We start from the raw sequence: 25,418 nt of genomic DNA on the forward strand, positions 1-25,418 counted from the left end.
TCTGGCTCTTTAAAGCGTTTCTGGTACTTAATTTGGGTTCATTTATCCTCTGATTCGCTGTGATGATCTCATGCTTTATCATGCTTTTTTCTGCTTTTAAAGCGTTTATTTAACAATTTTGAGCTCAATTGGGCTATATATAAAAGCATTTTTTTATTTGCTATTATGAACTACTTTTTATTTAGTAGGACATTGTCCAAGCTTCCCTCACGAATTAAAACACTTTTTATAGATATTTTATACAGTATTTTCTCAGCTAAATACGAGTTTATGTTCACTATTTTGAGCTTAACTGGAAACAGTTCCTTGTTTGATCTTTCATGAGCTTTAGAAGGGTTTTGACTGCGTCTCTTTTAAATTGATTTTGAAAATATTCTGTTTACTTGTATTTGTTTTCAGGTTCTCTATAATCTCTCATTTACATTTCTGATTTTTTTCTGATTCCTTGAAACATTTATTCATTTTTTTTAAATTTCAATTAGGATTATTTTGTTCATTTCTTTGGCCTCAGGAAATGCTTTTCTGTACTTTAATCTTTATTTGAAAACATTTTTATTTAACTTGTCCGAGATTTTCTCCGTCAAAGAAAATCGTTCAATTATCTTTTTATCTTTTCTGATTTTAAGAGGCGTCTTTCCGCTATGCTGAGCTCGACTAAGGTGAATTTTTAATTTCTTTCTTCTTTTTGTATTTTTTCAGCTTTTTTGCTTTATTCTGTGCTTGTTTGGAATCAATTTAAATCTAGACAAACACAAATCCTGAACGATTTATTATTCGCTTTCTGATTCATTATGGTGCTATCAGGTTAAAATTCGGGAGAAAGAAAGAGATGGAGACCTGCAAATTAATACATCTGCAACCGCTTGTGTGATTCTCTTAGCAGTTTGTACTGCGATGATGGTTGTTATTTACGGTTTCATGACGATTGCACTTGAGCATAGCCGATACTTATAGCTATTATGAAAGGTTAATAAAGCTTCAAACGATCAGCAGACGGAGATATGTTTTAGATTCATTATTAGTTTGATAATGGTTTTCAGGCGGTGTAAGAAAGTTATTTCAACTTAACCCTCTAGTGCCCAAGTTAATTTTCAGACGGACTTCGAAAAAATCACTATAAATTTTTATAAACAATTTTTAAGTATTGATTGAAGCTTTTTAGAGGTTCAACTGAAGACCGTTTAAAGGCGGCACTGAGCACTAAAGGGCTAAGTTATAACATGCGTGTAAAGAGTCATTGCTGCTACTTTGACTTGACCTGATGCTGCCCTTTAAGAGGTTGCAAAGCCTTTTTTGAAACAGCTGTAAAGTAGTTTGATAAATCAAGGTTATGGGTATAAAAACTAATGAAAAATACTAAAACAAAATCAAATCGGCCACGAAATCATTCAGTTGCGATAACATAGTCATATTTAATTTGTTATTACACTGTAGTGTAGTGTACAAATTCAATTTAATTTCCAGAATGAAATGGAAATGCAAAAAAATCCGCTGTTCAAAGGGTGGTGAAAACTTTTCCAAGCAATTTGTGATAACCAGTAGCAACATTGAACAGTCTGCAAATATTTCCATTCGTCCGGCCGTTTACCCGCGTAAGGGATACATCCTGTTTGCACATTAATATGTTTCGTTACTGCTGAGCAAATTTATCATCCCAATGTAGATATTTGCATAAATCCAATGCCCCGACTTGGGCAAGCTTCTCCGAGGCCGAGGGCCCTAAGTAAATGCGCTACTTCTAGCAGCCAGCAGGAAGTGATCCTTCAATTTTTCTAATCTTTTAATTTACTAAATGCATACGAGAGGCTGCGGGAAAGCCCATGCAGAAGACGACTTTCTTTTCTGCCCGAGCAACCGTGGGCGCATACACATTCTGCGAAATTCCTTCCAAATACCCACATCACACATGTGTGCGGTGTCATAAAATTATTACTTTCCATAAATCTTGCTTACCCCTGCAAAGTTCTCCACCTTCCCGGCACCACACTACTATACCCTCGTGCCGCGTTCTTTGGTTGAATCGCATAATCCGTTTCCGTGAGATTGAGCTGCTCACTTAAGGTTAACTCGAACTCTATTAGCTTCGCATGCCACTTTGGCATATTAGTAATAATCCCAACCATACACATTCATCGTTTTTCACGTTGATGATGATGACGACGACGACGAGGACGACAACAACAGCGGCAGGGTAATGTAACGATACACATGCCGAAATCAGGACGCACGGGGATGCTACCAGGATGTGCTAGTTCTTTTATTGTGATATGCTTTCGCGAAACCGGCGGAAAGGGGTGCAAGGATGCGTCTGCGAGTCGGAACTGTCAAGAATATCGACGAGAAAATTCCTTATTCCAGCTGAAATTAAGCAGCACATTCTTTAATTAATGTAAGCTTTCAGACTTTATTGGCTAACCCCTCGGTAACCGCTTCGATTGAGTGACATACAACAATTCACTTCAATTTCCTTCCCCCGTCTACGTGTGTGGCTGAAACTTTGCTCACTTTCCGCCGGCTCCGATCAAGACCGGGAGGGTAGAGAAGTCATGGATTTTAATACCTCAGCGCTTTCACTTTCCATCATCCGAGCCAAAATCCGGTGGAAATTGATTTGATTGCCAAAATCACTGCCTCTACTCCTCTACTGCTGCTGTTGCTGCTGGTCTGATGCTGACGTGTCGAGCTGTCATATGTGCTTGTGGTGGGATAGTGTCCCCCTTTTGTTCGCCGACCGCCTGCTGCTGGCCGGTTGACTGGTTGACGGATCCTTCGCACCGATCGCTTCCGAAGCGCACCACACCCGGAACTTTGCTCCTGTCTGTTTATGGTTGTCACTGTCATAATGCTACTGCTTCAACTGTAGGCTGCTGGATGTAACTAACGGTGGCATCATGACGATGTAAATTTATCGAATTCACTTAGCGAAAATGAATTGCTGCTCGGCACCCCTGCTAACGCACGACACAGGCTTCTGCTTTCTTTTGTTGTCGTTTGTTTAGCGGAGATGGCGATGCATTTGTCATAATTCTGCCCCCGCGTTTGTTCGGCGGACCGTTTCGGTGCGTGTGTTGCGTTCGGCGTCGTACAAGGATGCCGGTAATTCCTGCTGAATACCAGTCAAATGCCCGTAATGGGTTCGCAATAACAATTTACATATGTTTAATTGGAAATTATAATTAAAACTACAAAAAATATCTTCGATTCGATTATATAAGTATACCATTAGTGAGCAAAATATATGCGATTAAATCAATTTCAGTTGAAATAAAGTAAATGATTCCCTCGCCAAATATCTGAATAGCTAAAGGTGAATGTCTCTGATCCTAATGAACAGTTTTTGACATTTTACACGTTCTCGCGAAAGCAGTAATTTTGAAAAATGTTTTAAAAATATATTTCATCTGGAAAAATTACAGCTTAAAAAATTCAAATCTGTATTCGTTACCCAGTATTTTTTATGTTTGATTTTTTTGCATTTTTCACATAAAATTACACTGAACTAAATCATACGCTGCTTTCGAAAAATAAACAAAGTATGAGTCTACAGGAACGGGGATGATGCTTCGAATCCGGGATTAGCTCCAAACTAAATCCGAGATGGGGACTCCTCCTTCTTTAATTTTGAAAACCTGTTATCATGAGGGCAATAGCATAAAAAATAATACTGTTTCCGCCCGGGATCGAACCGGGGGCCTTCCGCGTGTTAGGCGGATGTGATAACCACTACACCACGGAAACATCTGTCATAACGAACTAGAAATTCCATGCAGGATTAGATGTGCACTTGAGGGATTGGATGAATCTTACAGAATCTGCGGAAGTCTTCAAAGCCTCATTATTCGTAAGACTCAATTGAAGTTTTGATCAGTAGTGACGGCAGTCGATGTTTGTCTTGTGAAACTTTCCTCTCCAGAGGCGCTAGAATATGGTTAAACTCAATTATGAAAGTTGAAGTTTTCAGTACCTTAAAGTCCAAGAACTACTTTCAGGATTTCTGTTCTTCTTTTAAAAATTAGATTGAAACTGTTGAATTCATCACCAGTGAAAAGGTGAAGCCTATTGCTACTTTTTTGATAGCAGTTTTTAAAAGTTACTGAAGTATATCAACACAAAATTATTCGTAACCAAAATTTCGAGATTAAAAAAAACCTTGCTAGTAATTTTTCGAACTTTTTGCTTTCGAGTGGAGGAACACTCAATCTGATCACGACCCCCGCCAAAATCGTTATAAAATCGAAAACAAAGGTACAATGTGTACAATTGCACAGTCCGATAATTGATTACCGATAGAACTCAGGGACACGAGCGTGAAAATTCGAACAAAGCAATCGCAACTTCCTTCCGGCAATTGCCGGCGCTGTCCGACATTGCAGCAGTTCACTCGTTTGTCGCCATCGCGCGCGCATCGTCGGCCATTAGGTGGGATCCGATCAGACACAACGAAATCAATCTAGCGAACCAGCGTGGCACGTGACCTGACTGCCGCAGCCTCCGTCACCGCCGGGTCTCCGTGCCTTCGGAAAGCTTCGCGACAAAGTAAAACTTTCCACCACGGTCGGCTGGGATATTAATATAAATATTTACACACTATCTGCAAGTGGCAATCTCGGGAGCCGGGACGATTGGTCACGGAACCCGTCGAAACGATGCGCTATCCGAACTGTTACAACTTCGATTACAGGACATCCGGAGTGACACACGGCAACCGGTACCTTCGTCATTCGGTTCGCGCTCGCATAAAACCTAGATTGCAATCCGGCGATAGACGCTAATGGTCTTATTGATGATTTACAAGTGTGACGAATCGTTTGTCAGCTACACAGTAAAAAAAATTTACATCACTTTTAATGCACATAAATGGAGCATTGTAAACCATGTAATATTCCGTGTGGTATTTATATTCACATGCAAAGTAAATGAATATATTGTGAATTTGCATGCATATTTATATTCGAAGCTTTAAGTTTATATCAATTAACATACAAATTTACATGGCTTAAAACGATTCTGTATTGTGCATTATTAACGGTGTGAAATTGTATATATTATTCACTTTATGTGCTAGAAATCGTTATGTGCTTTGTATTATTAGAAATCGTTATGTGCTTTGTATTAGTTGTAGATTTCATTTTTTGGTACTGTGTAGTCATACTGTTCAGTTTATTTTTCTCTCTTCAGAAGATTGCATCCCAAATTTATGGCCTTGAGAGTTTTTCGGCGAAAAAAAAGGGAGCTACACGTATGGGTTTTTCTTTACGACCTGCGGAATCTAGCGGAATGAAATCTATTTGAATGTAGGCGTGCTTGGAACTTGTGATTTATTAACTGCGTAAGAGATGAGACAATTTTTAACGCTCTTTAGATATGAATAAATGGGTGAACGACAACAATTTACCTTGAATCAAAATTGCTATTTTATGCTGCTTTGTCTGCAATATCAGGAAAACAGGTAGTTTTGATCTGTAGAGACGGCAGTCGATGTTTTCCTTGTGAAATTTTTCCCCTCTAGAGGCGATAGAATGTGATTAAATTCAATTATGAATGTTTGAGTTTTTAGTACCTTGGAGTCCAAGAACTACTTTGAGGATATATGTTCTTCTTCAACCATTAGATTAAAAATGTTGAGCTCATTACCAGTGAAAAGGAGAAGCTTATTGCTACTGTTTTGATAGCAGGTTTTAAAAGTTACTGAAGTAAATCAGCACAAAATTATCCTCAGTCAAAATTTCAAAATTATAAAAAAACCTTAACAAATCCTAGATTACGTTCTCAACTTTTCGAACTTTTTACTTTCGAGTGGCTATGCTTAAAAAAACGTTCGTGAAAAAGGTAAACTTTATTACAATGTCCTTATTAAAAATTCAGATTACCAGATGTACATAAAATACCTGATTTGAAGAATGGATCCAAAACCTCTAAATAATCTACACAGTAAAGAAAATTTACATTACTTTAAATGCACATAAATGGAGCATTGGAAACCACGTAATATTCCGTGTGGCATTATATTCACATGCAAAGTTAATGAATATATTGTGAATTTGCATGCATATTTATATTAGAAGCTTTAAGTTTATATCAATTAACGTACAAATTTACATGTCTTTAAACGATTCTGTATTGACCATTATTTACGGTGTGGAATTGTATATGTTTTTCACTTTATGTGCTAGAAATCGTTATGTGCTTTCATTTATATTAGTTGTAAATTTCATTTTTTGGTACTGTGTATTTATAATCTTAGAAAATATGGTTAGAATTCAAAGAGTGAAATTCATTTAAAATACGGTATAATAGGGATGTTGTAAAATTCAGTTCCAAAATTAAATAGCTAAAAAATACAGAAAAAATCACCATTGCGTCCAGCCGATTGGCAATTTGGCAGGAAACACTTAATCCGTACAAGAGTATAGCTGCGTCCGATACTTTTTGAGGCAGTTTGCTAATAAAATTTCCAATTTGTGGAATGTTAAACTTTCAATTTTGGGATTGATTGAAAGTAGGAAATTTATCTGCACAGTAAAGAAAATTTACATTACTTTGAATGCACATAAATGGAGCATTGAAAACCACGTAATATTCCGTATGGCATTATATTCACATGCAAAGTAAATGAATATATTGTGAATTTGCATGCATATTTATATTTGAAGCTTAAGGTTTATATCAATTAACGTACAAATTTACATTTCTTAAAACGATTCTGTATTGTACATTATTAACGGTGTAAAATTGTATATGTTTTTCACTTTATGTGCTAGTAATCAGTATGTGCTTTCATTTGTATTAGTTGTAAATTTCATTTTTTGGTACTGTGTGGATAGCGAATGTTAAACTGGAATTATAATGTTCAGACACAATAATTATAAGATTCGAGTATTACTGAAATTCAGAGATTGAAGTGTGTTGCGGCAAAACGTAATTTGTCGCAGTTCCACTGCCAGCGATCTAATCCGATTATTGTATATTGAAATGATCAGAAGAAACAGACAATAAAATTTTTCTAGTCAGTTCATTGGCAGCCACCGCCGCTGGCAGCTGGTCGTGCTACCGACAGCGGCTATTGTTTCATTTTATATCACCGTTCCGTCTTTGTGTTCGTTTGCTGCTGTTGATTATAGCATTGGCCGATACCGTATCGATACCTTTGGTATCGATACCGTGGGGCCTTAATATCGGTATTTTTTATCGATGCTACTGACGATGATATTAGGCTGGATCGATACTTTCGCCCCGATATTTTTTCGATACTGAAGGGATATAAAATCTGAGAATTTACGGATACGGCCAATTGCCTGAATGTCTTAAACAAGCTGCGCGGAAATTTAATTCTTTTTGTAAAAGTCACCAACAGATTGCATATACCCGCGCACTTCTAAGATGGTTTTCATGCCTCTTGCGAGAAAAATTGTTTGGCAATAGACAATACTGTCTATGCAGAGCAAAACCGGAATCGCCGCGTCACTCACCAGACAAGCATTTTGTGGTGAATGGCTTAGTATTCCAATAATTATACAGCAGTCTTTTTATGCGGGGGTTTCGTCCCAAATTTTTATGAAAACGCGTAAAATATGACTAAATTAAGTTGAAGGACTACTAAGAAACCCGTTCTAAAATCTTCTTGCTATGTTTGAATATGAGAGTGATCAGTTTAAAGACAAAAATGCAACATTTTCACCAGAAATTGTGATTTGTCTGTAAAACGAAAAACTCTAAACATAAAACGGAAGCTTAACTTAAATTAGGTCGATGTCTTGTACCGTTTAGAAGCACTGCAGAATGTTTCTAGTTCCCTATTTAAAAAGTTTCACATTGTTAAGCTGTATCTTCTTTCTTCAATAAAAAAGATTTCTGCACACTTTTGCCAACGCAAACGAATTTTTTTTTTCAAATCACGGCCAGATTTATTTTTTCAAATTTCATGCAGATTTTGTCAGTTTTTCGTGCAGTTGCAAACTTTTTCGAAAACATTTGCCATCTCTGATTGACCGTAATGAAGCTAAAAAAAACTGCCGCTTTTCGTAGACCTGTTTTAAGTAGCAGGTAGAATATCGATACAGCTGATATCGATGCTCCGCGTTCAATATCAACCTGGTATCGATACGACCAGGAAAAATTATCGATGCTCGAGTATCGATACTTTTGCAGATTTTGGCCAATGCTAGTTGGTTATAACAAGTTACTTACAACGAGACCTATCGTGCGCGATCAAAGTGAAAAGTTCTTTATTCCTGACTCAAATACGTAGTTATGATGTAATTATAGGTATTTTCGTCAATTCTTAATTCCTGGCTTTTCTGCTATGCAGTTTCTAATTAAAGTCTAATTCCTTCACTGTTGAATATAAATTTACAGCAAAAAAAATGAAAAACTCCTGAAACAATTGAATGAATTAGAGAAATCAGACGGATAAACAGAATTAATGAAGGAACAGAACTGAAAAAAGCAGACAACACGATATGAAAACAGTCGATGAAAAATTGAAAAAAAAATGTTAGAAATAAACGAAAAAGTGATATAATCCTTACATACAGGAAAAAAACTTTAATTAAAAAAAAACAGTATATTGAAAGAAAAATATTACAGGTTCGAAAGATTGAGGAAATAATCCAGCTAAGACAGAACAATTTTTAAAACAGTTAATAATGGGTGTTATACATGTTGGATGTGGTCCCCGCGACTCTGTGGTTAGCGATGTCGGTCGTCTAGCTCTCCCACACGGTTGTGATATCGGGTTTGATTCCCGATCGAGTCGAGGATCTTTTCGAGCTGGAAATTTTCTCGACTCGGCACTGGGGCACGGTATATCGTCGTACTTATCCTACACATGCAAAATGTGCCAAAAAACAATAGAACAAAAATCATTTCAAATGACCTGTAAAAACGCGAAAATTTAATCGACCATTTTTGATTTGAATAAAACTTTGCACACGTATTTAGTTCAACAAACTGAGCATTTTTCACAGATAGAGAGATTTTTTACACCCATGAGTTACATTCCAAAAGGGCGTATGTCTTTTGGCATAGGTTTTATGCGAAGCATTGTAGTCCAGAAACCGTTGGTTGTATAGAAAAACTACCTGAGAATGAGTTGTAGGGAATTGAAAATGCATCATAAAAAAAATTTGATCAAGCATTCCAATAAACGTAAGGTTTTTGCTGGAGAATCACGGACAAATTAAGAAAAACGTGTATTTTCCTAAATTTAAATAATTTTTCGAGCTTGAATTCACAATAACTCGAAAACCGATGCCTTTAGAATGTTAACTACCAAGAGCTTTTTGATTTAAAATGACTCTCCGCTTCTTTTAAAATCATCAGAATATAAATATTTTGAAAAATGTTTGAATTAGAATTTATATAAAAAAATTGCCCACCATAAAAAATATATTTTTCGTTTCTCCATCCTGGACTTTATTTTCTTGAAAGTTGCGTTTTAACGTCAAGTTTATTTAAAAATAAATTTAAAAAAAATCAACTTTTTTTATATATTTTTTAACGTCAATTTGATTGAAATTTAATGTTTATTTTTAATTTTTTTTGGTCAAAAAAAATTTTTTTTTGTACAGTGTTTAATTTTCTTATGATGCATTTTCAATTCCCTACAACTCTTTCTCAGACAGTTTTTCTATACAACCAACGGTTTCTGAGCTACAATGCTTCGAATACAACCTATGCCAAAAGACATACGCCCTTTTAGAATATAACTCATGGGTGTAAAAATCTCTCCATCTGTGGAAAATACTTAGTTTGTTAAGCCAAATACGTGTGCAAAGTTTCATTCAAATCAAAAATGGTCGATATTCGACCAACGGTCATTTGGCGCGATTTGTCTCAATATCGAGAACGAAATCTCTTAACTAATCTAGTTGATCGAGACCGCTATTAGCCCCAAGGCTAAGCGTGCGATATTGTTGTTGTTGTTTTTACATGTTGGACAAATATGTAAAATTTTAGATAAGTCAAGAAAAACATGAAATGGTTCGGTTAAAATGAGAAAGAGCAAGTCAAGCAGTTAAAAAGATGAAAAGAAAAAGAAATAAACTGCAGCCAATCTTAGAAATGAACAAAGAACAGTATAAATAAATAAATTCTAAACGTAAAGCAGAGAAAAACGAAAAGACAACAACTAAACAGACTAAACAGAAAAAATTTGATGGAACTGAATATCAACAGAAAATCTATTAAAAAAAAACAAATCACAGAAACATACAAGTCTTCTGAATGTACCAATGTAAAATTGAGAATATGATAGAAAAACGCAGGAAAGAATCAGAACAATGAATGAAATAGCAGATAAGTGAAAAAATAATATAAAGCAAAAACAGGAAAAATAACATTACAAATTAAAACAGTAGTACAATAGGAATCAAAATTTTAAAAAGGGAGAGCAGGTCAAACATTAAAGAAAAGACAATACAAAGTCTGACAGAAAAAAAGGTTTAATAAAACGTGAAAACATTTACAAAAAAAATCTCTAAAATTAATTAGCATTTTCGCAATGTAGCATGATTTTATATCTAAAAAAACAACAAAAATACTGAATCAATGATAGAATATAACAGCAAAATATTACAATAAAATACAAACGAGTACCAACGATTGAAAATACTAAAAACATACACAAGTAAAATGGCTTAATCGTGAATGATTACATCGTGAAACAGATTGTTGAACTTTAAAGATTTAAAAAAAAATAGAAAAAACAACGGGGAACAATTCCATAACTTCAGAGAAAAAAGGACAGAAAAAACTCAAGGACAACAGCGTCAATTGCAACGTAAGATAAAATGTACAAACCAACATAAAATAGAAAAAAAAACATAATAAATTTAACAATAACCAATATCAATGAAAAAAATACTATAATAGAATAGAGAAATACTAACAGCAAAAGTCAGCAACCTAAGAATGTGATAAACAAAACCTGGAAATGGAAAAAAGAAAAGAATCCTGAAATGCAAAAAGGCAGAAAAATAAAACTAAAATAGAGTAAAAATAAGTAAAACGCACAGAAAAAATAAAGATAAAATATACATTCATGCACAAAACAGGACAACAAATTACCAAAAAGTGAAATAATAAAAAATAAAAAAATTGTAGCAAATAAAAAAGTAGTATCAAATTCAAATACGGAAAGAAAATATTACTAAAACACAAGAAAACAAACACGGTAAACGACAACAATGCGAAAAATTCTAGAAACATAAAAATATATCCCAAGAAAGAAAGGAAAGAGAAGGAGTAAACAGAAGCAGAAAAGAATAAAATATAGAAATAAACCACAGCATATATCAGAAAATAAACATATCAAATAAATATATTCAGCCTACAAACTTCTCTCAAGGTACGGCACACCCAAGGTTTGAGTTTTGGCTCGTAAAAAGACTATTAGTGTCAGTAGGATCACTTATTAAATTAGCTTCATGAATCTATAAAATCTAGGAAAATATGAAAGCGAACAAATAAGTGAACAAACAAATAAAATACAATGTCCTGAGTATACAAGCATAAAATAAAAATGAGGAAAAAAGTATCAAAAAGCCTAGCAGAAAAAAAGTAAAAAGTGAAAAAGAAAAACAAAATAAAGGACAAAACAAGATAAATGAAAGAATGTAAAGAAAAAAATCTAAATAGTAATACTGTTACTGGTTTGAACACAAAAATAAAGCAAATAATGAAATGAAAACCGTAAGTAGGTCAATAGAAATACAAGAAGCAAGTAATATAGAAAGGGAGAAAATCTACAGGAAAACAAGGACGTATTTTCAGACACAAATAATCCAAAAGGAGGTAACACAAAGAATTCAATAATAAAAGAGAAAGGTAAGATAAATTGCGGAACAAAATAAAAAAAAACCTCGCCGCAATGACTTTCAAGAAAAAAATATTACATCTTCACGAATAGAACGTAAAATAGCAGCGAAAACAAAAATGCGACAAATGAATGAATGAAATGACTCCTGAAATATACGAGAGATAATAAATTAAAGTAAAAATTACTTAAAAGTACAGCAAATAAAAAATTATGAATTCAGTTATCGGAAAAATAAATTCTAAAAACTAAAAACAGCTGAGTACGGAGAAACAGAATAATTAACACATGAGTGTTTCTAAAATAAAAGAAAATATTAACAGCACAAGGCCTAGTGTGGTTGGTAACGTCTCCGCCAACCACGCTCGACGCCTGGGTTCGAATCCCACCGCCGACATAGGTGTCGATGGTTGTGAGGTGGCGTGATCCACTCACAACCAACCCAACTGGTCTAGATTCAATCCTAGCCGACACCGGGAGATTTTCTGAGGCGAAAAATCTCTGGGATCACGCCTTCCATCGCATGAGGAAGTAAAGCCGTTGGCGCCGGTCCGTTAATAAACAGGTCGTGAGTTAGGGTCTTGGGTGTGGAGTCGCCTCCCTGGGCGTCGGTGATTGGCCACAACAGTGGCGGAACTAGACCGACGGAAAATAAGCGAGAATAAAAAAAAAACTCGAAAAAATACAGTAAACAGCAGAAAGTCAGAAGATTCCAAGTAAATCAAGAGAAATACCAAAAGTTAGAAGTGAAGAAAAGAAAAAAAGTACGGAAATCAAATTCTCCGGAAAAAAATTAGAAAAAAACCCAAAGATGAACCGCAGCAAATATCAGAGAAGAATGGCGAAACTAAAATCCCCCAATCAAGGAAAAAGAAAATGAAACAAGAATAGATAACATTACATCGAAAAAGAAAATCAAAACGCAAAAAATGGAATAAAACAAATTAAGTGGTAACCACATCGAAGGCAACAGCATCACATATTGAATCTAAGAAAACATAAAGAATTGTAAATTATATAGGAACACAAAAGAAGTGAGTCAATGGAAATAAATATAAGACCAAGCGAATTGGATGACACTGAATTTTAACATAAAATCGAGCAAAATAGGAGAAAAATTAGGTTGATATAAAAAATCACCCTAATATACTAGTATAAGGTATAAAAAGTAATAAAGGGAAAAGAAACCTGACAGAAAAATAAACAAAAAAATCGTTTAAAGAAAAAAAAACCGAATAATAATAATAAAAGAAAATAATAAAAGAAAAGAATTCATGAAAAATAAATACAGGTCGGACTCGATTATCCGGAACATCAAAAAAAAATTTCATTTTGGATAATCGAGTTTACCGGATAATCGAATCACAGAAAAAATATTGAAATTTGCGATCAACGAACATAAAATAAATATTTTATTTTTTTTTATTTTTCTTGTATGGTGCTGTGCACAGTGGTCCAATAAGGCAAACAGTAGGACTTAATTCCATACCGCCTTTTATCTCCATGCTAGCTTAAAAGTGTCTTCGAAACAATTGTTTGTATGAATGACCCGCATAATCGCAAATTGTCAAGAAGTATGAGAAGTTTACTATACTAAAAATAAAAAACTTAACTTTTTTTTGTTAAGAGAATGAAGAATAGTTTGTTCAGCAAAGTTGTAGAAGATTCAAAAATATGAAACTTTGTAGAACAAATGAGAATCCTATCTTTTTTCGGTACAAAGTTATAAAGTATAGTGGAGTGTATATTGAAAAGTGCTAAAGGGTGCTTCAAGAACAGCACATGTCCCGATGTGAAGGTGCTCGACTGCAAGCAATTGCGGTCGGTATCGCTCGTCGGTGACAAAAAAGTTTACACTCCGTCAGACTCGTTTCGAGTTACGTTCGCCGGGTCTGCCCTACCAAGACACATCTCGATCCACCGGGTTCGTCTCCCTGTGAGGCTCTACGTGCCCCACGTCATGAACTGCCTGAATTGCAAGCAGTTAGGCCATACAGCCGCCTACTGCTGCAATAAGGCACGTTGTGGCAAGTGTGGGGAGTCTCATGCGGAAGATTCTTGCAGTGTTAACGCTAAAAAGTGTATTCACTGCGGGGAAAATCTGCATGAGCTCTCGACATGTGCGGTGTACATGCAGCGCGGGGATAAAATAAAACGGTCTCTCAAAGAGCATTCAAAGCGTTCCTACGCTGACATGCTGAAGAAGACCGTTACCACTTCTCCCGTTACTTCGAACCCCTTCGATCTGTTGTCCTCTGATGAAACCGATTCTGACGATTCACCAGCGGGAACATCCTATGCCAATCCTGGGGAGTCTAGAAAGAGGAAAAATATTTCCTCTCCTAAACTTCCCCGGAAAGGTCCAAAGATTTCCCAAAGTGAAATGAATGGTTCAAACAAACCCAAAAGTGCAGCGGAAAAACCGAAGCAAACTCCTCCTGGGCTTGCAAATTTAAAGTCCCAGAAGGAGTTCCCAGCACTTCCTGGAACATCTAAAACCCCAGTTGTTCCTTTTGCACATCCAGTTGAAAAATTAAATGCTGGACTGGTGAAATTTTCTGACATTGTGGACTGGATTTTTGAAACTTTCAATGTACCCGATCCAATAAAAGTTTTTCTTACAGCATTCCTCCCAACAGTTAGAACGTTTTTGAAGCAGTTGACTGCTCAATGGCCCCTCCTTGCAGCGATCGTATCCTTCGATGCCTAATTCATCTGCTAATCTGAAGGATTCTATCTCTGTCTTACAGTGGAATTGTAGAAGTATTTTACCAAAAATTGATTCGTTTAAAGTTTTGATAAATAAAAACAAATGCAATGCATTTTCCCTTTGTGAAACTTGGCCTACTTCAAATATTGATCTCAACTTCCATGATTTTAATATTATTTGCCTTGATCGAGACACCCCATATGGAGGAGTATTTTAGGGGTTAAAAAGTGCTATTCTTTCTATCGTATTAACCTCCCCTCGATTCCAGGCATCGAAGTTGTTGCATGTCAAATGACAATACAAGGTAAAGAGCTTTGTATTGCCTCAATATATATTCCTCCCAGAGCACAGGTTGGGCAACGGCTGCTCTTTGATTTAATAGAACTTCTTCCCTCGCCACGTTTAATTTTGGGAGACTTCATGGTGTGGATTGGGGTTCCCCTTACAATGATAACCGCTCCTCTTTAATCTATAACCTTTGCGATGACTTCGACATGACTATTTTAAACAACGGTGAAATGACACGTATCCCGAAACCTCCAGCGCGCCCAAGCGCTTTGGATCTATCCTTATGTTCGACGTCGCTACGGTTGGATTGCACATGGAAGGTAATCCTCGATCCTCACGGTAGCGACCATTTGCCTATTTATATCTCAATCACTAGCGGGTCAACTCGCATGCGACCAGTTGACATTCCGTATGACCTCACACGGAATGTCGATTGGAAGTTATACGAGGAAATGATTTCCAAAGCGGTCGAGTCGATTCAACCTAATCCACCACTTGAAGAATACAACCTCCTCGCGGGCTTGATTCTCGACGTCGCGTTGCAAGCCCAAACGAAGAAATATCCAAGAGCGGCCTCCAACTCCGTGGTGGGACAAAGAGTGCTCCGATGTCTACACGCAAAGATCCGACGCGTTTTTGGCCTTCCAGAAGGGAGGTATACCCGACGACTATATACGGTACTCGGAGCTTAATACCAAGCTTAAAAGCCTGGCTAAAGCAAAGAAACGCGTATATTGGCGTCGGTTCGTGAACGAGACGTCGAGGGAGACATCTATGAGCACTCTTTGGAACACAGCCCGAAAAATGCGGAATCGCGTAACGGTCAACGAAAGCGAGGAGTCTTCAAGTCGGTGGATATTTGATTTTGCCAGGAAAGTATGTCCGAACTGTGTTCCTGCGCAAAACTTTGTTCGCGACGCGTCTCCGGGCAACGACGCGATAGAATCACTTTTTACGATGGCAGAATTTTCAGTTGCCCTCCTGTCCTGTAACAATAACGCGCCTGGGTTAGATAGAATCAAATTCAACTTGTTGAAGAATCTACCCGGCAATGCCAAGAGGCGCTTGTTGAACTTATTCAATAAGTTCCTGGAGCAAAACATTGTACCACAGGATTGGAGACAAGTGAAGGTTATCGCCATCCAAAAACCAGGGAAACCAGCTTCTGATCACAACTCTTATAGGCCGATTGCAATGCTATCCTGTATCCGGAAATTGATGGAAAAAATGATACTCCGTCGTTTAGACCATTGGGTCGAATCAAATGGTCTACTATCAGATACTCAGTTTGGCTTCCGCCGTGCCAAAGGGACGAATGATTGTCTTCGTTGCTTTCAACAGATATTCAGTTGGCGTATGCTTGCAAAGAACAAATGGCGTCTGCGTTCTTGGACATTAAGGGGGCTTTTGATTCCGTTTCTATTGACATTCTTTCGGGCAAACTTCACCGACAAGGATTTTCTCCAATGTTGAACAATTTCTTGCACAATTTGTTGTCCGAAAAGCACATGCATTTTACGCACGGCGAACTTTTCGAATTAGCTACATGGGTCTTCCCCAGGGCTCATGTTTAAGCCCCCTTCTTTACAATTTTTATGTAAATGACATCGACGAATGTCTGGCAAATTCATGCACGATAAGACAACTTGCAGACGACAGTGTAATCTCTGTTACAGGAGCCAAAGCTGCCGATTTGCAAGGACCATTGCAAGATACCTTGGACAATTTGTCCGCTTGGGCTTTACAGCTAGGTATCGAATTCTCTCCGGAGAAGACTGAGATAGTAGTTTTTTTTCAAGGAAGCATGAACCTGCTCAGCTTCAAACACAATTAATGGGTAAAACGATTTCTCAGGTTTTGGTACACAAATATCTTGGTGTCTGGTTCGACTCTAAAGGCACCTGGGGTTGTCACATTAGGTATCTGATGAAAAAATGTCAACAAAGAGTGAATTTTCTTCGCACAATAACCGGACAATGGTGGGGAGCCTATCCAGGAGACCTTATAAGGCTTTACCAAACAACCATATTGTCTGTTATTGAGTACGGGTGTTTCTGCTTCCGCTCCGCAGCAAACACACATTTGATCAAACTGGAGCGAATACAATATCGTTGTTTGCGTATCGCCTTAGGTTGCATGCAATCGACCCATGCAATGAGTTTGGAGGTCTTAGCTGGAGTACTACCATTGAAAACCCGCTTTTGGAGCCTGTCAACTCGTATTCTTATCAAATGTGAGGTCTTGAACCGTCCCGTGATTGAAAATTTTGAAAGGTTAATCGAACTTAATTCTCAAACCCGTTTTATGACATTGTATTTCAATCACATGTCCCAAAATATCAATCCTTCTCCGAATATTCCAAATCGTGTCAACTTATTGAATACTTCTGATTCTACTGTGTTTTTTGATACATCCATAATAGACGAAACCCGTGGAATCCCGGATCATTTACGCGTGCAGCAGATCCCCAAAATTTTTTCTAATAAATATCGAAATATCAACTACGACAATATGTTCTACACTGACGGATCACTTCTCGATGGGTCCACTGGCTTCGGTATCTTCAATAACAATTTAACCGTCTCCCATCAGCTCGATAATCCTGCTTCTGTTTACGTCGCAGAATTAGCTGCAATTCAGTACACCCTAGGGATTATCGAAAAAATGCCCACGGACCATTATTTCATCTTTACGGACAGTCTCAGTTCCATTGAGGCTCTCCGATCGATGAAAGATGTTAAGCACTCTCCGTATTTCCTGGGGAAAATACGGGAACATCTGAGTGCTTTATCCGAAAAATCTTCTCAGATTACCTTAGTGTGGGTCCCTTCTCACTGCTCGATACCGGGCAATGAGAAAGCAGACTCTTTGGCTAAGGTGGGCGCAACAAACGGTGAAATTTATGAAAGACCAATTGCTTTTAATGACATTTTGCATTTGTACGTCAGAATACGATCATCAGTTGGCAAAATTCCTGGACCAGAGGGGAACTGGGAAGGTGGTTACATTCCATTATACCCAAAGTATCGACGAACCCGTGGTTCAAGGGGTTGGATGTAGGTCGGGATTTCATTTGCGTGATGTCCCGGCTTATGTCCAATCACTATAGATTTGACACGCATCTCCGTCGTTTTGGGCTCGGGGAAAGTGATATCTGTGCCTGTGGTGAAGGTTATCACGACATAGAGCACGTTTTTTGGTCATGCCCTGTCCACCGTGACGCCAGGTCTAAATTAGTAGCTTCCCTTGAGGCCGGAGGTAGACGGCCAGCTGTACCTGTTCGTGATGTCTTGGCGAGCCGTGACATACCCTACATGACCCTTATATACGTTTTCCTAAAATCCATCCATGCCCCAGTCTAGTCCCGTTCCCCTCCGTCTACACCCAACAAAACGACAAGAACACGTTTGAACCTTAAGCACAGATTTTGGAATCAGCAACTGCACCCCACTCGAATTCGCCACGACCAGAGAACCCGAGGCCTTTAGTGATATCTTGGCTCAGCGACACATACCATATGGCCACTTGAACACTAGCGAACAACAACAACGAACCATAACCAGCAACTAGACCCCGCACAATACCTCCAGGACCCGAGAATACAAGCCCCTGCCCCAGTTCATGACATCGGCCATTCGAAGAGCATCAGACGACCATTCAACAACAAAACACTGATTGAAAAATTCATGCTAGTTTTAAGTTAGACTTAATTTCAGCTCGTAGTCGGCCGCGAGGATAAAAAATTTGCTTTTAGTTTTTAAGTCACCAGATATAATTGGCGCCGTTAAACATTAAATTGTATTTGTGCCGTGTCAAATAAACGATATATGAGGAAAAAAAATAAAAAAACAAAATAAATCAAAATTCAAGTGCACAAAATACAGTGAAACCGCAAGTAAGCCAAACAGAAATAAAAACAATCACAAAATTTAATAGAAATGAAAGAAACAAGCAAATAAACAGTGAGAAAATGTGCAGAAAAAAACTCTTAAATATTGGCATTTACACGTTTTTACACTTTTTTTATCTTGAAAAAATGAGCCCAAGCAGAATCAAATCAATGCATGAAAAACACAGGATAAAATGGGAAAAAAAAAAACAAAAAAGTAGAGATAACATAAAAAACAACACAATTGAAATAGAAAAAAAATAAACTTAAAACAGAAAATAATAGGCTTTTTTTCTCTGAGGAAAGAAATCAAATATGCAAGCAACACAAGTCGACAAAATAAAAAATTTCCAAAAGCCCAAACAGGAAAAAAATAAAAGATTATAGCTATTCAACTATTCCTATAAATGTTGGTGTCCCTAGTCATTACCAAAACGCATCAAATTACGTAAAAGTGCCGTATAGAAATTGCTCACTGTGTTCTTTGCTTTATCTTTATATTTACGAGAAAACTCATTTAAGTCTCTGAAAAAAAGCTACGCTGAAAATATTTTTTCGTTATTCTTTGCACGCACGTTTCGTTACCATGGAATTCGTAGATTGTACAGCACTTTTGTTGATTGTATAGAATATTCGTATTGCATGTTATCGAATAGAATTGCAACATTACGCAAAATTTGTACAATTCACGAATGTACTCTCGTACGAACGTGGATAACAACGAACAAAAAAACGAAAGCACGAGTATTTCCTTGAACGAACGAACGGAGCCGTGGCTTCGACCCACATACTTTTTCTGAAAGATTATACTATCCCAACCTTCAGTTATTTTTAATCTGTATTGATATAATTACCGCTTTGAAAACAAAAAAAAACGAAATATGCGTAAAAACCCCATCGGAACCGCGTAAAAAGCGATTTAATTAGCGTATGATAAGCTTTAGGTTTATGTTAAGCAAAAATTTCCAAGTATGAAAAACACACACAAGAAAAATTGCTTAACCTGGGGTGTAAAGAACTGATTATTAAGGTACAGAAAAAACTAAACAAAAAGTGAACGGAAATTTTGAATATTAATGATTGGATGCGGATGGTAAAAAAACCAAAACGTCTAAAAACATATCAGGTCAATATTGCAACTACAGATTGAAATTAGAAACTGAAAATACAAGAAGGAGACTCAGATCATCTGGGAATATTATAATTCAATAGAGGGTTTTTAGTTAGAATAAAAAATGGCGCTGAGTAATCTTGTAAATTTTTGAAGTTTGATTAATATACTGTTAACAAGCGAAAAATTTTGCTTAAAATTGAGTGCGAGAAATTTTTCTAGGGAGTTAATTAATACTGAACATGATGCTTATATAATATATACTTTGCACCTGTTTTACATCAAGACTTTTTCCTTTATGATCATCCAGATTTTAGCCAAAACATAGTTCAATTTAACCTCAGTGACACCCGCTGTTCGTGAAGATTTCACTGCTCCAGCCGATTCCAATCACGGGTTCTCGTTGTCCGTCTTCCATCAACACGATACTTTATTACGCAAATGATCCATATGGCAAATAAGCAACTCAGCCGCGCTGCGAACACGATAAGCAAGAGTGCTTTAGTCATTAGAGCTGCGATTCCAATCCATCCTTAGGGGTTCGCTCCCCTTCCGTCCCTCTGCGTAACTGTCGATAACTTTTTCTTTCCACCAACATGTCAACAATAAAACTGTCATCGAAGCAGAACACGCCGATTCGGCTGAATGCATGACTTGTCATAGTTCGTTCTGCTACACCTCTCCGTATCTGGACTGACAAGACAACGACGGACGGCGCGTACCGACCAAAGTTACCAAATCCAATCGAATCCTCCCGTAAAGCAGGAATCCCCTTCGGATCTATCGCGTTGACTCGTTATATCTTCTGCTAATGATATTTTATGGGAAACTTTTCGCGGCGCGTACGGCTTTTCCGCTGTTTCCCTTTTCACTCTCTCTAGCTTGAATGCTTTTCTATACATACGCACAATTTGCCTGACGATGACGACGACGACAACAGCGACGGCGGTGGCGGATGTGATGCTGGCGCTCCTCGACAGAGACGCTTCCGACGCACCAATGAGATAATTTATGAATCCGTGTACGCACCGAAAATAAATCAAAACCTGCATATTTTCCACGGGATTTGTTACTGGGTGTAACTTGTTTGCACTGTACCGAATTGCTCTCACCCTTGATATGATATGATGCTCGGGAAAACGACCGGAATTGGCCTCGAAAGGCAACTTCGTCGCACGGCCGCGGCTCCGGTGGATAAGCATTTTCCACTGACTTTTTTCTCTTGTTTTATTCGCCTTTTCCCACCGCAAGTCAGACCGATGCCATGCATATTTTGGGGATGCTGAAGCTGGGTTTGATCAAGTCCGTCCGGATTTGGCCTCGCCTTTGTCTTCTGGCTCAGACATATTTCATAATGGTTTGACATGTTAATCTGGATGATAGTCTCCTGTGCGCACAGGCTTTCGCTTCTCACCAGCAGTATTATGCCTGCGTGGAATATACTCTTTTTTCCCCTCACGGTTATCCATTCGAGAGCTCTCCATTACAGGCATTATGTCGTGTTAAAATGGCAATTTATCTACCGATGATTTAACTTTTGACCTAATTTTGTCGTAAATCTCCCGAATTGTTGGCAGCAACCTGATACGACGACGACGGCAATCATACCAGCAGCAGGATGCTGCTTCTAATTAAAATAGTTTTTGGTTAAAAACTGTACACTCCGAAAGCGAGATCGTTGTAATTCGAACACCGACTGTGTCGATCTCAGTCTATGAATGCTCCTATTTTATAGAGCAACGATTTTATTGTTGAAATGTTTTTGATAAAAAATGGAATGCGAATATCAGATATCTCCCTAAATTTAACACTAATTCTAGTTGAGTCGAGACGTAAATAAAGTTACTGCATACCAGTTAGATTTATTGTAATAACGGTTAATCCGGTATGCGAATTCCTGCACAAAAGTGTTTCAATTACTGTTGAAATACTGAACAAGAGGCAATTTTTAGAACCTCTATTAAAATACTCTATCGCCTAACTTTTTCGTATGATATTTGCTGAATGGCTACTTGATCTGCTTAGTATGCGTGAAATTATAAGCCATCGTGAGCAAACAATTCCAAGATAAAAATGAACTTAAGGAAATATTAAAACGCTTAGTTTTGGGCGATTTATGAGCATAACATGCGAGCCATTAGGAAACGCTGATTGATGTCGCTATTTTGATTGCTATTTTTAAGAATGTCATAAAGTAACAGAATTATTCTTCAGAGAAAATTTAAATTTACTCAGGTATTTCTCAATAAAAACCTGAAACAAACGAATATCCTTGCTCTATTAAAAAAGTAGGAGGGTGGTATCTAAGACACGTCTGCAAGACGTTGGACTACGGTAATTTTATATTCCATTCAAACAAATAGTAGCCACGATTGTAACTCTAGTATTTTCTGCAATTTAATCTAACAGTGCATTTCTAAATGCGGAGACGTTAAAGCGTTATAAATAATAATATATACTAAAAGAGTGGATATTTTATATTAGCGCTGTAAGTTCAGAAAAACCTTAACTCCAGCCCAGCATATAACTTAATGTATTTTAGGAAATTACGTTTATTTCAACAACTTAATAGAACTTAATTACACGATTTTTGCGTAGTTGTTATCGAGGTTTTGGCGAGTAACGGGAAAATACATTAACTTCTTCAATCATGATTTAGAACATTTCTAAATGTTCTGTTGCTTTTCACGATAGAAACCAGTTTGTTTTTATTTTCTCTGTGTGCGAGAAACAAAATCGAAAATTAAATGTATGTTCATCAAGAAAACATTATACAGACTGGCTTAAGACCTTTAAATCGCAGCTGTGAAGAATTCTAATACTAGAAAATACTAAATCTTCGATAAACACCCGCTATAGCATCCTACAAACGTGCAATAGTAATCCATACATACGAACGAATGAGAAATTCAATTCGATAGCGTGCGCTTGTAGAAGACTAATATTTGCCACTACCCGCTTCTGCTGCACCAGAAAGAACCATCCGCTTTGCCGGTCAACGCACGAATGAGAAATTCAACTCGATGGCGTGCGTATGATACCAGTGCAGTGGAGTTTTGGTATGTAAATGATGGTTGAATTACTAGATTTTCGAATTCAGGCGCCCAACTTTGATATAGACGATAGTCCAACGTTAAAAAAAGTCTACGGTGTCGTACACAAACTACGTAACGCATGAAGGAAAAGATGGAGGAAGGGCTGAGTCTACGTTACTTATTGCTACATATGGGGGAGAGAGGGGGGTGATTCAGTTGAGCCAGTTACTCAACTGTAATATTTTCTAAAAATTGAAAAATTGGGGAAGTTAAAAGAAAATGTGGACAATTAAATATTAGAATTCTAGGAATGTGAAATTTTAAAATTTCAGTGAGTATCCTTAGATTTTTTAATTTAAAATTGGATTTTTGGATTGCAGGCATTTTGTGCTTCCAGGATTTTATGATTTGAAGATTTTAGTGTTCGACGACTTTATTATCTCTCGATTTTTGCAGAAGAATTAGAAAGCTTGAATAATATAGTAAGAAAAAAACTATTTGATTAAGGAATTTTAGGATTTTATATGCTTCGATTCTAAGATTTTGAGATTTTGGTATCATAGGATTTGGATATTAATGAATATAAGCATCTTAGAATCTGAAAATCGAAGGATTTAAGGATGCTTGAATTTTAGAATTTCAATATTTTAGATTTTAAGTGTATTGCAGTTTCAAGGTTTTGGCGCTTCAAGTTGTTGGAAATTTGAGATTTTGAAAATTTGGGATTTTAGTATTGGCGATTTGAGGATTTCACGGTTTTTGAATCAGATATTGAGAAATATTGAGAAAACTGGATGCTTATTGGATCTAGAAAATTCGGGATTTTATTATTTGAGGACTATATAATTTTGGGATTACAGAAATAGAGAGTTATATAGGGTATTGCTCTTTACGGACATGAAGTTCTGCGGTCGATACTTGGCGGTAAACTGGAAGATGGAGTGTGGCGCAGATGCAAGAATCGAGACATGCTGATATAGTGAAAGTATGGATGTGCGCGGTGGAAGAAGATGCACGATCTGCTGGTGTACGAGGAGACTGGAGAATGGCTGCCCAAGACAGAAGAAGCTGGACATCTCTAATTCGTTCGGTCCTAGACCGGTGAACGATCCGTTAGCCAGAAGAGTAAAGTAAAGTAAAGGCATTGCAAGATATTAAAACAAATAGATTTCCGAATTTTCTGATCCAGATTAATATGGGTTTGAGGACTGATACGCTTTGGAATTTTAGGATGTTGGGATTTAAGGATGTTGAAATATTTGTATTTTTGGCTATAAGAAATTGCTTCATATAATTTAAGCAGTGGTGGGCACCGCTAACTGAAAATTTAGCGACGCAAATCGATAATTCGCTAGATAGAAAATTTGGCTCGATAATCGCCAAACGCTAAACCCATATTAGCGGAACTTTCGCTAATCGCTAATCGCTAACTTTTTAACACGTAGATTGTCATGTGGCCATATTTATAGCTCATAAAAACAAACGAAAATAATTACTTTTGAATGCTCTTTGTAATGAGAGGTTCGAAGTTTGCAATACGATCTTCAAACTTGAGACACAGACCAACAGACATTTAACAGTAATTTCCGTAAAAAAAGCAGTGCTAGTGTACGTGCATGTGTCAAACTGAGAACCACAAAAATATATCAGACTGCATGACAGCTCCCTAGACGACGCTGTCACGCAATGACTGTGGTTTAACTGTAAATTTTATCTATTTATTCGTTCAACATCAACAGACTCAATATATATTTAAAAAATTACTCCTAATACTAGAGCGAGGTAGATGGTAGTCGAAAACGGAAGATACACTATTGAAAACGCGCTGAAGTCCACTAAGAGCTCCGTTTGCCCCATAATTTGTACGACGAAAGGAATTCGCAGGGAAGAGGTTATTCCGAACGACTCTGGAATTAATTATTAGATTGATATTGCCCAGTTTTACAGCACAGTCGGTTCTCGCCATCAGGGTATCAGCAATTAACATAGCTCGTGAAAGATCACGTCTTACTTTCAAAGAGTCAAGGCCGGTGAGCTGCGCGCGATTTTCATAACTGGGGAGCTGGTGAGGATCGTTCCAAGGTAGATGTCGAAGAGCAAAACGTACAAATCTCCGCTGAATTGCTTCGATTCTGTTGGCACCATTAAAGTGATAAGGGCTCCACACTTCCGAACAGTATTCTAGCGTCGAGCGAACTAATGAGCAATATAGACTTTTGCAATACACGTCCCTGAAATTCTTGGCCATTCTCATTATCATTCCCAAATTTCGCGAGGCTGCGGCAACGGTATAGCAGATATGCTATCAGCACTTTGGCGTAAATTTTCATGTCGCCGGCAATAATATTCTGGGGCGACTGAGAATGCAGTTCACATCGTTGAAGTAGAGGATGAAGATTAAAGGCCCGAGGTGACTACCTTGTGGGATTCCGGAAGAAGCATGAAATTCTTGCGATCTGTTGTCTCCAATTTTTACCATGATGTGGCGATACGCAAGATACGATTGAAGCCAGCGTAAAATGCTTCCGCCAAATCCCATTCGGTAGAGTTTTTCAATGGTAATGTTGTGA

The 25,418-nt window shown here is 37.3% G+C and overlaps 1 non-coding gene across 1 annotated transcript; it reads right to left on the reverse strand.

The window, feature by feature from the left end:
- Window positions 1-3,665: 3,665 nt before the first annotated feature.
- Trnav-aac (transfer RNA valine (anticodon AAC)) lies at window positions 3,666-3,738 on the reverse strand. The gene has a single exon. It is a non-coding gene; the product is annotated as a tRNA-Val (tRNA).
- Window positions 3,739-25,418: the final 21,680 nt, after the last annotated feature.

The sequence above is a fragment of the Wyeomyia smithii genome, chromosome 1 (genome assembly GCF_029784165.1).
Source record: "Wyeomyia smithii strain HCP4-BCI-WySm-NY-G18 chromosome 1, ASM2978416v1, whole genome shotgun sequence".
Lineage (NCBI taxonomy): Eukaryota > Metazoa > Arthropoda > Insecta > Diptera > Culicidae > Wyeomyia > Wyeomyia smithii.